General features: G+C 40.0%; 1 protein-coding gene across 3 annotated transcripts in view; it reads left to right on the top strand.

Annotated features, from left to right (window-relative positions):
* st6gal2a (ST6 beta-galactosamide alpha-2,6-sialyltranferase 2a) overlaps nt 1-13,788 on the top strand; it is a 281,873-nt gene that overhangs the window by 65,102 nt on the left and 202,983 nt on the right. For all 3 annotated transcript variants that reach the window (XM_062068890.1, XM_062068892.1, XM_062068891.1), the window contains one exon: nt 3,164-3,365. The gene's annotated coding sequence lies outside the window, so the exon portion shown is untranslated. The remainder of the gene's footprint in view (nt 1-3,163; nt 3,366-13,788) is intronic.

The following is a 13,788-nucleotide window of genomic DNA, read 5'->3' as shown; positions in this document are numbered from 1 at the left end:
CATGTGATCATTTCACGCTCAATCAACATCTGCTTTGACACACTTTTTTAATTAAAACGCTGACATCTCAGGTCCTCACTTCAGAAGGCCAGACCGTTATGCCCGAAGGCTGCTTTAATCATAAAGCCCGGAGATAATAACAGCACACAGAAGCCATTCGAAACTGCGATAAGTAAGAGAACAAAACATCGATTCAAGGACTATTCGAGAAAAAGACGGAGGAAAAGTTTTTTAGCGTCTCAAGCGGTCACGGGAGGTGCACAGAAGCAGCCGTCAAGCGAGCCGTGAGAAAACAAACAGCCAGCGAAGGGAGGGGTCGGGGAACTTTTTGTGTGCAAGTGGACTGAACTAGAGTCAATTCAGAGTTCAATCATGTCTTCCATCTTGTGTGTGCTGCCAAGTTCTGTTGGTGAAGCCACCAGGACATTTGGGGGCAACTGCTATACATTCATGGCCAGACCCTGACGGAGCTCACGGAGAAGGAAAACAACCATTGCTTTCCCCCCCGCTATTTTATTCAACACAATTCAGGCTGGAAATGTGAATAAACGTTTAGTTTTGATCCATTTTTTTGTAAACGTTAAAAAAGTGCGTCTGCGTAGTACTGACTTGGCAAAAAAAAAACAAGTTACATTGAACACATCATCAGTCAAAACAGGATGACATTTTTTAAACTTCTTTTTTTTGGTATTTTAGTCAAGTCATTTGCAAAAGGTAAACGGGGTAGGCTATGAGCTACTGTAGGAGCTGGCAGCTACACAACATCTAAGCACACAATAGCACACAAGCTAGACATATACACTACGTAACAAATGTCCTTAATTGAACAATATTGCAGTCTAAAACAGCATATTTGTCAATACTGTATAAGGAATTATTGTCAAATAATCATACTTACATATACAAAGTCTCCAAGGTGGAAAAAAATAGAAAGTATCCAGTAACAAATGTGTCCACATCATTCAATTTATTTCACCACACCTGGTGTGTGTGTGACTATCAGTGGTACTTTAACTTTTAACTTGATTTTAATGAAGAGTAGTGCCCCATGCTGCCCACTGTTGGTCTGGCATGCACATTACACCATTCTGCAGCTTTGTCTAAAACTTCCCCAGTACAAAAAGGCTTATTGGGGCGGTACAGCTCGGTTGGTAGTGTGGCCGTGCCAGCAACTTGAGGGTTCCAGGTTGGATCCCCGCTTCTGCCATCCCAGTCACTACCATTGTGTCCTTGGGCAAGACACTTTACCCACCTGCTCCCAGTGCCACCCACACTGGTTTAAATGTAACTTGGATATTGGGTTTCACTATGTAAAGCGCTTTGAGTCACTAAAGAAAAAGCGCTATATAAATATAATTCACTTCATTTCACTATTTGTACCACATCACTGCCATGTAACTGTACTCTATTTGTACTACATCACTGCTATGTACAAATCCAGTTTCCATATGAGTTGGGAAATTGTGTTAGATGTAAATATAAATGGAATACAATGATTTGCAAATCATTTTCAACCCATATTCAGTTGAATATGCTACAAAGACAACATATTTGATGTTCAAACTGATAAACTTTTTTTTTTTTCCAAATAATCATTAACTTTAGAATTTGATGCCAGCAACACGTGACAAAGAAGTTGGGAAAGGTGGCAATAAATACTGATAAAGTTGAGGAATGCTCATCAAACACTTATTTGGAACATCCCACAGGTGAACAGGCAAATTGGGAACAGGTGGGTGCCATGATTGGGTATAAAAGTAGATTCCATGAAATGCTCAGTCATTCACAAACAAGGATGGGGCGAGGGTCACCACTTTGTCAACAAATGCGTGAGCAAATTGTTGAACAGTTTAAGACAAATCTTTCTCAACGAGCTATTGCAAGGAATTTAGGGATTTCACCATCTACGCTCCGTAATATCATCAAAGCGTTCAGAGAATCTGGAGAAATCACTGCACGTAAGCAGCTAAGCCCGTGACCTTCGATCCCTCAGGCTGTACTGCATCAACAAGCGACATCAGTGTGTAAAGGATATCACCACGTGGGCTCAGGAACACTTCAGAAACCCACTGTCAGTAACTACAGTTGGTCGCTACATCTGTAAGTGCAAGTTAAAACTCTCCTATGCGAGGCGAAAACCGTTTATCAACAACACCCAGAAACGCCGTCGGCTTCGCTGGGCCTGAGCTCATCTAAGATGGACTGATACAAAGTGGAAAAGTGTTCTGGGGTCTGACGAGTCCACATTTCAAATTGTTTTTTGAAAACTGTGGACGTCGTGTCCTCCGGAACAAAGAGGAAAATAACCATCCGGATTGATATAGGCGCAAAGTTGAAAAGCCAGCATCTGTGATGGTATGGGGGTGTATTAGTGCCCAAGTCATGGGTAACTTACACATCTGTGTAATGCTGAAAGGTACATACAGGTTTTGGAGCAACATATGTTGCCATCCAAGCAACGTTACCATGGACGCCCCTGCTTATTTCAGCAAGACAATGCCAAGCCACGTGTTACATCAACGTGGCTTCATAGTAAAAGAGTGCAGGTACTAGACTGGCCTGCCTGTAGTCCAGACCTGTCTCCCATTGAAAATGTGTGGTGCATTATGAAGCCTAAAATACCACAACGGAGACCCCCGGACTGTTGAACAACTTAAGCTGTACATCAAGCAAGAATGGGAAAGAATTCCACCTGAGAAGCTTCAAAAATGTGTCTCCTCAGTTCCCAAACGTTTACTGAGTGTTGTTAAAAGGAAAGGCCATGTAACACAGTGGTGAACATGCCCTTTCCCGACTACTTTGGCACGTGTTGCAGCCATGAAATTCTAAGTTGATTATTATTTGCAAAGAAAAAAATCAAGTTTATGAGTTTGAACATCAAATATCTTGTCTTTCAATTGAATATGGGTTGAAAAGGATTTGCAAATTGTTGTATTCGTTTATATTTACATCTAACACAATTTCCCAACTCATATGGAAACGAGGTTTGTAACTGTACTCTATTTGTACTACACCACTGCCATGTAACTGTACTCTATTTGTAACACATTAGTATGTAACTGTACTCTATGTGTTTCTAACACTCATGAACGCCCCCTCCCGTTTTAAAAAAAACCAAAAAATAACCGTGCTGCTCCTCGACGGCCCCGCCCCTAACGCTCAGATGTGGATGCAAAAAAAAAGAGGGGGGATCCAGCAGCAACTATGTGACAGACAGACAACACGGACCCTCGGCCGCACTGCTGGCAGGTACCGCGGAGGACACAATGGAGCTGGGCCGCATGCAGGACACCTCATAACGGCAGCAATGACCCACAGGACCGCGGCAGCATCCTCCGGGCAGCACGCACCCCCACACGTTCTCGGTAAGCCTGCATGTTTCCGCCCGTCTTCCTTTGCCTTCTCTGCTCGCTGCTACCCTTCCAAGTGTCTATGTGACAACAACATATGGATGAACGGGGTGGTGCGTTTACGTGCACCGTGTCTTTGTCCGCGAAGGCGGCATTCCGACACGGCGCGTGCACGCGCACTCATTGACTGTCATGTGTAATCTTAATTGACAAAAGGAACTGTTTCCGTTAAGTGCGCGAAATATAAACAATAACCCGGTTCGAGACTGTATACGCTCCCAAATGCCGTGACGCTCAAGTGTCAAGTGGACAGACGACTGCACACCCGGACGTTGATAACTCTCCCCACACAGCGGGTATCGCGCTTTCCGGGACGGAACCGCGAAACGGAACCAGCATCGGCGTCCATTTGCACTCAGGAACGTATCCGCCACGGCGGCAGGTAGCGGACCCGCCGTGACGGCGCGCTGCATCCGCTCCGCACCCAAGATCAAAGCCTGACCTCCCGCCGCGGACCCAGCAACGGACTCCTAAAAACCCTGGCTCATCTGGCCGTTTTGGATCCCTTTATCTTATTTTCAAAATTCTTGCTGTAGGATAAAATAGGAAACTAAAAAAATTCACTAAGCCCTACTACAGCAATATAGGCTTACATATGCCTTGTATTTTTAAACTAACAATATTGTCAATAGGCAGAAACAGAAAATGGCCAATTCACTCTATAAAGTAAATATATATAATATATTTTTAAAAAGTAAATATACATATTTCATCTATTAGGCTACAACAGACCTGGGCATTCTGCGGCCCGCGGGCCGCATCCGGCCCTTTGTGCGTCCCTGTCCGGCCCGCGTGAGGCCAATTATAAATTACAAAATACATTTTAAAAAGTATCTATATCGAGTGTGCAATACAACGGTGCTGCTTTTGTTTTGAAAATCGTTATTTGTATTACTTCCGTGTGGACGTATGCGTGTGCGTGATTGTGAGTGAATGTGAACAGCTGCAATCATTAATTACAAAATAAAGTTGAAAAAACATCTATGTCGTGCGCGCAATACAACTGTGCTGCTTTTATTTTGAAAAGTATTATTTATGGGCGTGTGTCCGTGTGTAACCTGCGAGTGAAGGTGCACATGCAGCGACAAGTGATGCACGGTTTACACCCGAGACGCTAAAAAGAGAAAAGTTGATGAAGAATGGCGTGTTTCCAACAAGACATGGACTGCCAAGCAACGTTCCCTCTAAGGTGCGCGCCTGCGCAATTGCGCACTGCTCAAGCGTCTGCTGTGCGCAGCAAATATATGCCGCGCACCAAATCAAATCCCATCTGAATTCTAAACAAAATAAACATATTTATTCTATGTAATTTTGCAATGCAACTTTGAGTGACAGTGACAACAAGCGGCCCTAACGGTGTTCGTCAACACCGTTCAATTGAACACCGTTCAATTATTGTAACGTCTATCGAGATGCTTCGAGGCCAGGAATTATATTGATCACTTTATTGAGCAAAACTGTTTATATTCGGCCATAACCACACCAAAAACATGAGTAAAACACTTCTATCTCGAAAAACTAGTCATTTTCTGCCGTACAAACCAGGCCAAAACCAACTTGTCATCTGTCACCAACACGCATACCACTAAACCACTGGTGCGTTTATGGCCACACAAAAAGTCGGACAACTCAAACACCACACAAAGTTACACTATGACTCCTCAGTCATACGTGTGCTTATTTTACTGTCATTTATTATTAATGTTAATTTATTTATATTAGTCATGGACTGCTGTTACACACACTATGTTGAAGTATTACTATTATTATTAATTATTATTATTATTATTTATCTTACGGTATATATCAAAAATAATATTGAGCAAAATTTAATTGAAATATTGTCGATGTGGCCCTCCAGCAGTGCTTGGGTTGCTCATGCGGCCCCCGGTAAAAATTAATTGCCCACCCCTGGGCTACAACTTCAAGGAAACGCTGCTCCACGCACAGCTAACACATCAGAAAATGAATAACTGGCGAATGACAAGAAGTCCAATAAAAGGTTGTTTATTTATACATATACATCTCTATTCCTCCTGAGGAGGTGGAAGCGGGACTCGTCTCCTCGTTGCCCGATCCCCCGCCAAGTTGAACCACCCGATGGCGTGTTTGGTGGCCTCGGCGTCCGTGGCTGACCTTGTCAACACATTTTTACTCACAGCACCTGTAATCAAACAAGATTACAAGACAGATACGTTTATGTTTATGGTAGGAAGCATCCAAAACCAAGTATGCTTACACAATACAAAATATGTGATAGGTATTAAAGGCCTACTGAAATGAATTTTTTTTATTTAAACGGGGATAGCAGATCTATTCTATGTGTCATACTTGATCATTTCGCGATATTGCCATATTTTTGCTGAAAGGATTTAGTATAGAACAACGACGATAAAGATTGCAACTTTTGGTATCTGATAAAAAAAAGGCTTGCCCCTACCGGAAGTAGCGTGACGTAGTCAGTTGAACATATACGCAAAGTTCCCTATTGTTTACAATGATGGCCGCATGAAGTGAGAGAGATTCGGACCGAGAAAGCGACAATTTCCCCATTAATTTGAGCGAGGATGAAAGATTTGTGGATGAGTAAAGTGCAAGTGAAGGACTAGTGGGGAGTTGAAGCTATTCAGATAGGGAAGATGCTGTGAGAGCCGGGGGTGACCTGATATTCAGCTGGGAATGACTACAACAGTAAATAAACACAAGACATATATATACTCTATTAGCCACAACACAACCAGGCTTATATTTAATATGCCACAAATTAATCCTGCATAAAAACACCTGCGTGTTTGTTATGCTAGCTCCTAGCTCCTCTGCTAGCTCCTAGCTCCATAGAACACGCCAATACAATTCAAACACCTGATCAACACACACAATCACTCAGCCCAAAAGACCGTTCACCTAACCCAAGGTTCATAAAGCTTATATATTTTAAAAAAGTTACGTACATACGCAAAAAAAAGTTGCGCACATACGGTCAAGCGATCAAATGTTTAGAAGCCAAAGCTGCATACTCACAGTAGCACGTCTGCGTCTTTGTCATCCAAATCAAAGTAATCCTGGTAAGAGTCTGTGTTGTCCCAGTTCTCTACAGGCGTCTGTGTATCGAAGTCAAAAGTCCTCCTGGTTAGAGTCTCTGTTATCCGAGTTCTTCCATCTTGACTGCATCTTTCGGGAATGTAAACAAAGAAGCGCCGGCTGTGTACTGTTGTTGCTGACTACGTTCGAAAAATACGTCCATTTCGCACCGACAACTTTCTTCTTTGCTTGCTCAGCTTCCTTCTCCATAATGCAATGAACATGATTGGAACAGATTCACGAACACAGATGTCCAGAATACTGTGGAATTATGAAATGAAAACAGAGCTTTTTCGTATTGGCTTCAATGTGGAAGGCATACCCGTGTTCGCCGGGCTACGTCACGCGCATACGTCATCCTCAGAGGCGTTTCGAACCGGAAGTTTAGCGGCAAATTTAAAATGTCACTTTATAAGTTAACCCGGCCGTATTGGCATGTGTTATAATGTTAAGATTTCATCATTGATATATAAACTATCAGACTGCGTGGTCGGTAGTAGTGGCTTTCAGTAGGCCTTTAAGGAGATTACATTTGGAAAAAAAAAACATGACTTAAAGTTACTGGAGGTGGTTAAAATAAGGTGCGTAAACTATGAGTTTGTGATCGGGGTATAGGTGTGCAAGACATCCAAAATGTTTAAACAATATCGTTATTTGGTTCCTTGATCAGAGTACTTGTTTGGCTCTGTTGGATGACGGCGGCGGGGGGGTTGGGGGTGGGGGGGGCATAAATAAATATCCATAACCCAACTTTGGGAGGTTGACATTGTTTTCGTATTATATTTGTACTATCATTCTATGTTTGTATTCGTGTAGGCCAGGGGTGTCCAAAGTGCGGCCATTTGCGGCCTGTAGGTCATTCTTTAACGGCCCCAGGGCACATTTTTAAAAAATATGATCGAAATAAATAAAAAACATTAAAAGTGGTATTTAAAGAGCAAACAGGTGAAATGTAACAAGAAAATGTAGCAATGTTTACTCTAATCACACAAAGCTGCCATGTAGGCTGTTTCTTTCTTTAAAAAATAATAATGAATCAAAATCAATGTCATTATGAATTATTGACCTATTCAAGGCTTAAGAAGTTTACCTTCGCAATCAGCTGGTCTTGGTTGTGCTTAAAGGCCTACTGAAATGATTTTTTTTTATTTAAACGGGAATAGCAGATCCATTCTATGTGTCATACTTGATCATTTCGCGATATTGCCATATTTTTGCTGAAAGGATTTAGTAGAGAAAATCGACGATAAAGGATCAGCTGTCTGACCGTACAATTTTCAGAGGCGAAGCTGTATCCTCTAGGCGGAGCCAAAACGAATGTGACAGTAACGCGGGTTGGGCGACTTGAAGGCGGATCCGTATAGCAGTCTTCTGCTGTGTGGGTTAATACACTCGCGGGTAATTAAAAAAAACAAAAACAAGCTGCGTTGAACGCACCAGCCGTAACAAGACATGCCAACTAACAATGGAGGTCAGACGATACGCTAACAAACAAACAATGAAGGAGAATGAAACTCATCCCCTGTTTACTTCTTGACATGAATTTATCCGAAATGAGACTGCGGGCAGCGAGGAAACTGGCTGCTGCAGCACAGTGGAGACTGCGGAGTGCACCTGCTTAATTTACAGGTTAGGCTAAGGCAGGGGTCACCAACGTGGTGCCCGCGGGCACCAGGTAGCCCGTAAGGACCAGATGAGTAGCCCGCTGGCCTGTTCTAAAAATAGCTCAAATAGCAGCACTTACCAGTGAGCTGCCTCTATTTTTTAAATTGTATTTATTTACCAGCAAGCTGGTCTCGCTTTGCCTGACATTTTTTATTCTAAGAGAGACAAAACTCAAATAGAATTTGAAAATCCAAGAAAATATTTTAAAGACTTGGTCTTCACTTGTTTAAATAAATTCATTAATTTTTTTACTTTGCTTCTTATAACTTTCAGAAAGACAATTTTAGAGAAAAAATCCAACCTTAAAATTATTTTAGGATTTTTAAACACATATACCTATTTACCTTTTAATTTCCTTCCTCTTCTTTCCTGACAATTTAAATCGATGTTCAAGTAAATTTATTTTTTTTATTGTAAAGAATAATAAATACATTTTAATTTATTTCTTCATTTTAGCTTCTGTTTTTTCGACGAAGAATATTTATGAAATATTTCTTCAAATTTATTATGATTAAAATTCCAAAAAATTATTCTGGCAAATCTAGAAAATCTGTAGAATCAAATTTAAATCTTATTTCAAAGTCTTTTGAATTTCTTTTAAAATTTTTATTCTGGAAAATCTAGAAGAAATAATGATTTTTCTTTGTTAGAAATATAGCTTGGTCCAATTTGTTATATATTCTAACAAAGTGCAGATTGGATTTTAACCTATTTAAAAAATGTCATCAAAATTCTAAAATTAATCTTAATCAGGAAAAATTAGTAATGATGTTCCATAAATAATTGTTTTTATTTTTTCAAAAAGATTCGAGTTAGCTAGTTTTTCTCTTCTTTTTTTCGGTTGAATTTTGAATTTTAGAGAGTCGAAATGGAAGATAAACTATGTTTCAAAATTGAATTGTCATTTTTTTCGTGTTTTCTCCTCTTTTAAACCGTTCAATTAAGTGTAAATATCATTCATTATTAATAATAACATAGAGTTAAAGGTAAATTGAGCAAATTGGCTATTTCTGGCAATTTATTGAAGTGTGTATCAAACTGGTAGCCCTTCGCATTAATCACTACCCAAGAAGTAGCTCTTGCTTTCAAAAAGGTTGGTGACCCCTGGGCTAAGGTTAGCAATAGCATGTTTGTCTGCTTCGATCATTTCTTGCCGCGTATCCTCAAAAGTCACCCATATTGTATCCGCTTGGCGCTTTTGGAACCTCCAGGTGGCAGGTAGTATTTCTAGTACCTTGTTTCGCTACGTTTCACCAAATTTAGGATAAGCAAACAATAGCATACCCGTTTCCTTTCTTAGGCCCCGTTTACACTAAGCCGGATAAGGTTATCCAGGGTAAATCACACCTAACCTTATCCGTGTCCACACACAACAATGCCACCGTTTAAGGCCACCTCCCACCCTCCGTCAACGCGAGCTCGTACGCATGCGCGGAAAATGCGCACGTCATAGTCACCTCCAGTGTTGCTTTGTGTGCAAGTTCTTAAATGTAACTTATCTGAACAATATCCAGTGTTGTTGTCATGTCTGTTTATCATGTTTCTGTTTTGGCCATGTGCTGTTTTTTGGACACTTTCTTAGTTCCTGGTTTCACTTCCTTGTTTGTTTGTTTCCATGGTTACTCATTAGTTTTCACCTGTCACGTCACGCACCTATTTTACGTTTTGAGTCACGCACCTGTTTTCACCAATCAAGTCACGGTTATTTAAGTCTACCTTTGTTCTTCACTCGTTCTGCCTGCATTGTCTTTGTCACACCAGTTTATGTCTCTTGCTGACCAAGTAAGTTTTCCTAGTCCAGGCCATAGTTTTCTGCTAACTAGCAGCTTATTTTGTGTTTTAGGCACGCTTGCCTTTTTGCTTTAATTTTTGTGTTTGTGATAGTTTGAGTGATTTATGTTAATAAATCCAAACTCACCTTCACGCTGTCGTCCGGAGCCGTTTTTTGCGTTGGAAGAAGCTGCGACCCCCCCGTTTTGACAGTTGTGGTATTTCAATTAACTGGAATCCAGTGTGCTGTGGGGTCCTATTGTAGTGAATCACACCTGAGACATCATAAATTAATCAAATCTTCATTAGACACGTAAACAATGTGACATAGAACATTTTACATCAATCAATCTAGGGCTCTATCTGGTCAGGACCCTCCTCACTCTTTTGCCTTCACCTTCATTGTCCATTCGTTTTTGGTGACTTTATATACTCTGGATCGAGGCGTTGAGTCGGCGACATACATGGCGGACAATAACTGATACGGTCTGCTTTGCCAGTCCAAACGCATTCGCTGTTTTCCGTAGTCTTCCCTCGACGGCCAGGTAATACAAAGCACACACTACCTTTTTTTATCACATTCACGGGAGCTCGCATTCTCGTTGTCTCTCCTTTGACAAATGGATTAAGTTTTTCGCTAAGTAGAATCACAGCTGACCTGGACATTGGAAAGTTCTCTTGCCGTCTGAGAAGTGTTGTATCCCAAATAGCTGCAATCGGTTTCTCTTAAGGTATTCATGTGTTATTTCCACAAGCATCTGTACATGTAGAAGAAGGAGAAACACGGGCATGTCTGGATGACTCGCCTTCATATTTCCAGTGGTTAGCTCAGAGTTACGAAACCGTTTTATTATGAAGCTGGCTGTGTGTGGCGCGTTCTTTCTGACGTTACTTCCTGTGTGGGGTGCAGTCTTTCTGGCGTCACTTCCTCTCCGAACTCAGTTTGTAAACGATCAAAGAGTCCATACAAAGCTAAGTGCCGAAGATTCAAGAAATACACGGCGCACTTAGCCGTGTAAAAATTTGTCCGAGGAGGGGGACCTTAAACGCTGGTTTAGTGGTGCCGAAACGGGGCTTAGGCTAAACAATTATTCTTTTAAGGGATTAAACGACTTAGTGTAGACATGGCCTTAGCGATGCAGCCTCAATGGTCTTAAATTGGCATGTTTGGAACCATGGCTACTTTTTATTTAGTACGAGCCAGTACCTCAACAAAAGAGAAAATATATAATCTTAAAACATTTGTACACACGTACAACACTTAAGACCTTCAGTATATCAGTATGTGGAATTAAATTATGGAACGGATTAAGCAAAGAAATCAAACAATGTACTAATATGATCAACTTCAAGAAACTTTTCAAACTTAAAGTGTTTACAAAGTACGAAGAAGAAGAACCATGATAAACATTCTCAATTTATTTCATCCATCCATTCATTTTCTAGATAATCTTACTTATCTCACCATATGAAATATAACTTACTTCACTAATTATTATTCATTTATTAATTTATTTGTATTGTTATTACTTATGGAGTATATTGTGAATACATTGAGAACAGGAAGTAAACAAAAGTTTTAGTAACTGCAATGTTAAGGAAAAGAGGTAGGATTAAATAAGCTCTGCTTCTTCCTACTCCTTTTCCAACATGTTGAATAGAGAAACTGGAAATAGTGATGTATCATGTTGTATGCATGCATGTTCCAAATAAACACAAACTCAACTCAACTCAACTCCACTCATATTGCCATGTTTTACTCCATAAAGGATAAGCTCAAGATGGCATTATTGGTACTATTTCTAGTACCCTCAAATACCAGGTTTTGATCATAGAAAGGAGTACAGGGTAATATATCATTAGAGGGATTTGTGTAGAATAAAAAAATAAATTTTTTTTTAAATGCAACCAGTATTATCAGACAGGTCTTGTTAAGAGGAGTTTAGTGATATCAGTAACATTTTCCTGTGGTAAATATTAAGAAAGTTATGACTGGTTGAACTAGTGTTGTCCCGATACCAATATTTTGGTACCGGTACCAAAATTATTTAGATACTTTTCGGTACTTTTCGATATTTTTATTTTAACAAAAAATGTTAGGGTACATTAAACACATGTTTCTTATTGCAAGTTTGTCCTTAAATAAAATAGTGAACATACACAACAACTTGTCTTTTAGTAGTAAGTAAACAAACAAAGGCTCCTAACCTGCTGACGTATGCAGTAACATATTGTGTCATTTATCATTCTATTATTTTGTCAACATTATGAGAGACAAACTGTAAAAATTGATTATTAATCTACTTGTTCATTTACTGTTAATATGTGCTTCCTTTCTCTTTTAACATGTTCTATCTACACTTCTGTTAAAATGTAATTATCATTTATTCTTCTGTTGTTTGGATGCTTTACATTAGTTTTGGATGATACCACAAATTTGGGTATCAATCCGATACCAAGTAGTTACAGGATCATACATTGGTCATATTCAAAGGCCTCATGTGTCCAGGGACATATTTCCTGAGTTTATAAACATAATATAAATTTAAAAAACCCCGAAAGAAGACGACGTGATGCCAAAAAATATAGATGGAATCATAGTAGTATCAATTAGATACGCTCCTGTACTTGGTATCATTACAGTGGATGTTAGGTGTAGATCCACCAATGGCGTTTGTTTGCATTTTGACGCCGGTGAGCTACGGTATGTAGTGAAGCATGTTTAGCTATTCCTCGTCCTGCAGGGATGATACTTGTAAGAAACTTACTTTATTTGTCGCCATGCAGGCGAGGATTAGTGATTTAGAAGTAGCTAAAACACTGCCGACTGGGGTTGGACTTTAGCCGCTAGCTGGCTAGCCATGTCTTAAAGCACCTCTTCCTGAGGGCGTTTCAGTGTTGTAACTTCACCTTTATCGTTAGTTTTTAAGCCAAAATGCGTCCGTTCTCCCTTTTCTGTCTACACACTGTGTCTGTTTGTAAGTACTCCGTGATTGTGCGCTGCCGAACATGCTCGTCTGCTCGTAAACCAGAAATGACACGACGTGTAGACGACGGGAGCGCGGGAGGGTGGAGGACCAGTACTTTTCAGAGCCGGTATAGTACCGGTCCGCGGACCGATTGGTACCGGGCCGCACAAGAAATTAAAAAAAAAAAATAAAATTTTTTTTTTTTTTTTTTTTTTTTTAATGAAATCAACATAAAAAACACAATATATACATTATATATCAATATAGATCAATACAGTCTGCAGGGATACAGTCCGTAAGCACACATGATTGTATTTATTTATGTAAAAAAAAAAAAAAAAAATTTTTTTTAAAAATTAAATACCCCCCCGTGGGACACATTTTCAAGCGTTGACCGGTCCGCAGCTACAAAAAGGTTGGGGACCACTGCCGAATATGATTCATTAGTATCGCGGTACTACCGGTATACCGTACAACCCTAGTTTGAACCCAGTGGAAATGCACTAATTTATGGTCAACCTCTTCAATACAAAGTCAGTGGGGCTCAGGATTTTAGGTGTGACCTTTTTGTTAAAAATGTCACGACTTTCTTAATATTTACACTATTTTCAAAAGGTTGGTATTGTTGGAAAGCTTGTTAAACAATGAAACAGAAAAGTAGGTTTCACAGTATTTTCGAATTAGCGTAGGAAGTGACGGAAAATCTGAGTAAACAAGATTGGTCCGACTCGATTTGTAACGCCTAGTCACATCACAGAGACCAGGAAGAGGAAGTCGCCAAGTCCAAAAAATCAGCGTGAGAATCCATCAATATAAAAGATATTTGGCAGACTCACAGATACATGTATAACTTCTAGTTTAAAAGGAATTACAATTAAGTTTTTACTCACTGT

The sequence above is a fragment of the Entelurus aequoreus genome, linkage group LG14 (genome assembly GCF_033978785.1).
Source record: "Entelurus aequoreus isolate RoL-2023_Sb linkage group LG14, RoL_Eaeq_v1.1, whole genome shotgun sequence".
NCBI classification, from domain to species: domain Eukaryota; kingdom Metazoa; phylum Chordata; class Actinopteri; order Syngnathiformes; family Syngnathidae; genus Entelurus; species Entelurus aequoreus.
Note: the sequence above shows the minus strand (reverse complement) of the source record. Positions and strands in the feature narration are given on the sequence as shown.